Source organism: Pteropus medius, unplaced genomic scaffold (genome assembly GCF_902729225.1).
Source record: "Pteropus medius unplaced genomic scaffold, Ma_sr-lr_union100, whole genome shotgun sequence".
Taxonomy (NCBI): domain Eukaryota; kingdom Metazoa; phylum Chordata; class Mammalia; order Chiroptera; family Pteropodidae; genus Pteropus; species Pteropus medius.
In genome coordinates, this window is record NW_024349568.1 from 275427 (window position 1) to 278397 (window position 2971).

General features: G+C 38.8%; 1 pseudogene; it reads left to right on the forward strand.

Annotated features, from left to right (window-relative positions):
* Positions 1-1128: 1128 nt before the first annotated feature.
* On the forward strand, positions 1129-2045 carry LOC120618988 (olfactory receptor 7A5-like; annotated as a pseudogene).
* Positions 2046-2971: the final 926 nt, after the last annotated feature.

The following is a 2971-nucleotide window of genomic DNA, read 5'->3' on the forward strand; positions in this document are numbered from 1 at the left end:
GCCCTTATAGAAAGGAAATAAACACAGAATTTGTCACATTTTCTGAATGAGTGAATAAATTCTTCTTTAAAAACTACATGCAAGAAAAATTTTGTTCAGAAAACCTAAAACTATGTATAGTTGACTCTAACACAAGACCTCTGCCTTGCTCTGACCAGGACCAGCAGCATCAACACCACCTGGGAGCTTGATTGAAATGCAGAATTTCTTTGTCCAACAGGACCTGCTGAATCATATTCTACATTTATGGTAGAATCCTTGTTGATTCCTAGGCACACTCAAGTTGAAGTGCTGGACTACACTAGGTTTTTTCACCTCTCACTGTTGACAATAGGGGTGGATAATTTTGGAGGATGCTTTCCCATGAATTGTTGGTGTTTAGCAGTATTCCTCTGGACATTGCTGAATATCCCAGGGGCAAAATCATCTCTGGGTGAGAACCACTGCCTAGAAGCAACATGCAAAAATTGTAATCAAGGCCTACCAGATATTCTATTAACTTTGTGCACATCACTAACCCCTTCTTCTCTGACCAGGGCCTTTGCACTGGCCATTCCCTCTGCGGGGTACACAGTTGTCCATATAACCTGGCATCTCCCTCCTTTTCATCCTAGAGGTGATATTCAAATGTCATCTGTTTGCAGGTCTTGCCTAAAAACACATAAAAACACACAACGTCCTCATCACTTTCTCCTTTACACCTGCTTTCCTTTTCTTCATACCACCTGTCACCATCTGAAATGTTATATGTTTATTACTTTATTATTTTATTCTACTTTCTTTCCTCATCATTGAATTAAAGGGACTTTTATCCTTCAGCTCTCATTCTTCACAGACTAGACAGTGCCTAAAACATCGTCGACAAATAATTAATATTCTTAAAATGTATGAAGACTTTCTCTTTAACACTGTAAAATACAGTGTCATGCACTCCTAGGAGAAAAAGCAGAATGAGACGAAAAATTCCTGAAGTGAAAAGGCACAAGAAACCCCAAGAGGGAACCACATCCATAAAAAATATTGAAATTAATTTCTTGAATGCAAAATATAAACTCTAGTATAAGAGCTATGTGAGTAATGCAAGTTTATATGAATATTACTCATGTTATTTTCCTCTTTCCTGTAAGTCACCTCTACCACATGGAACCAGGGAATCTTACAAGTGTTTCAGAATTTCTTCTTCTGACATTTTCAGAGGAACCAGAACTAGAGCCCCTCATATTTGGGCTCTTCCTCTCCATATACCTGATCATCGTGTTTGGAAACTTGCTCATCATCTTGGCCATCAGCTCAGACTCCCACTTCCACACGCCCATGTACTTCTTCCTCTGCAACCTGTCCTTGGTGGACATCTGTTTCACCTCCACCACTGTCCCAAAGATGCCGGTGAACATCCAAACATAGAGCCAAGTCATAACCTATAAAGGCTGCATCACACAGTGTTTTTCATGCTCTTTAGAGTATTGAATGACTTCCTCCTGACTGCAATGGCCTATGACCACTTTGTGGCCATCTGTCACCACTTGCGCTACAAGGTCATCATGAACCTCCAGTTCTGTGGACTGCTGCTTCCGGTGTCCTGGATCATGAGTGCCCTGTATTCCTTGTTGCAAAGCTTAATGGTGATGTGACTATCTATCTGTTTAGTCTTGAAAATCCCCCACGTTTTCTGTGAACTCAATCACATGTTTCAATTTGCTTATTCTCACACCTTTCTTAATAACATAGTGATATATTTCTTAACTGCTCTGTTGGGTAGTGGTCCCCTGGCTGGTATCATTTACTCTTACTCTAAGATAGTCTCCACCATACATGAAATGTCATCGGCTCAGGGGAAATATAAAGCATGTTCTACTTGTGCGTCTCACCTCTCAGTTGTTTTCTTATTTTATTGTACAAGCCTAGGAGTGTACCTTATCTCTGCTGATACCTACAGCTCACAGTCAAGTGCAACAACCTCGGTGATTTACACTGTGGTCACACCCATACTGAATTCCTTCGTCTACAGTCTCAGCAACAAAGACATAAAGGTTGCTCTGAAATGATTTCTTAGGAGGTCAGCTATAAAATAAACAACTACTCTGAGGCTGAAAAAGTGTCCTTTAATCTGTGATACTTTAATCAGATTGTGGTTGTAGAAATTGGTCCTTTTATGTATGCCCAGGAATTTCCATTTGCTTGAGTTCAACTTCTCTGTACAATTTAAGTAACCGCTTTATTCAGCTTTCTCTTCTCTCTTTTACATAGCCTGTTTCTCTCCTTTTTTCCTCATAAATTCACAAAGTTGTTCCAATCTTAATCAGAAAATTTGTAAATTTCTGTTTTTTTAATGGGTTATTTGGATTTCTAAAGAATAATGTCTTCTATTATGACATATCATTGTAAGTTATGCTTTATTGTTTTACAGATAGAATAGTCATAAGTTGTATTACTCATGTGAAATCACGTCACTTACTGTGAAGCCAGTTTATATAATTTCATTCCAAGAAAATCTGAAACTCTAGTTTCTACTTTGGTGTCCCTCATTCTATTTAATCAGTACCTTAACTGCTCTTCCTGATAATGTAGACTTCATCATCATTCCTTTTAAGTCAGCCTGTTGCTAGTGATGCTATAGGTGAGGAAGGCCTAGGGCCTGGCCTGGGCCCCTACTGCTTGTTACTCAGACCAGAGCCAATGTTGTAGCTGGACCAGATCTTGTGGTCCTTATTATATTTGCAACAAGCATCAGGGAACTATGAAAACACCAGGTTTGTTACTTACAAAGAGTAACTCGAGAAGAGAGAAAGGGAGAGAGAGGGAATGGACTAAGTAGGGGAACTTTGTGCTTATCTACTAGCCTTGCCATACAGATAGCAGTGTGGGTTTTTTTTTTCTTTGTTTAGTGTTTCATTTTTGAGATGAATGTATTTAAAATGGTTGACTTATAAATCAAAAGTTTAATGTCAGGCATTACACATATCTTATATGT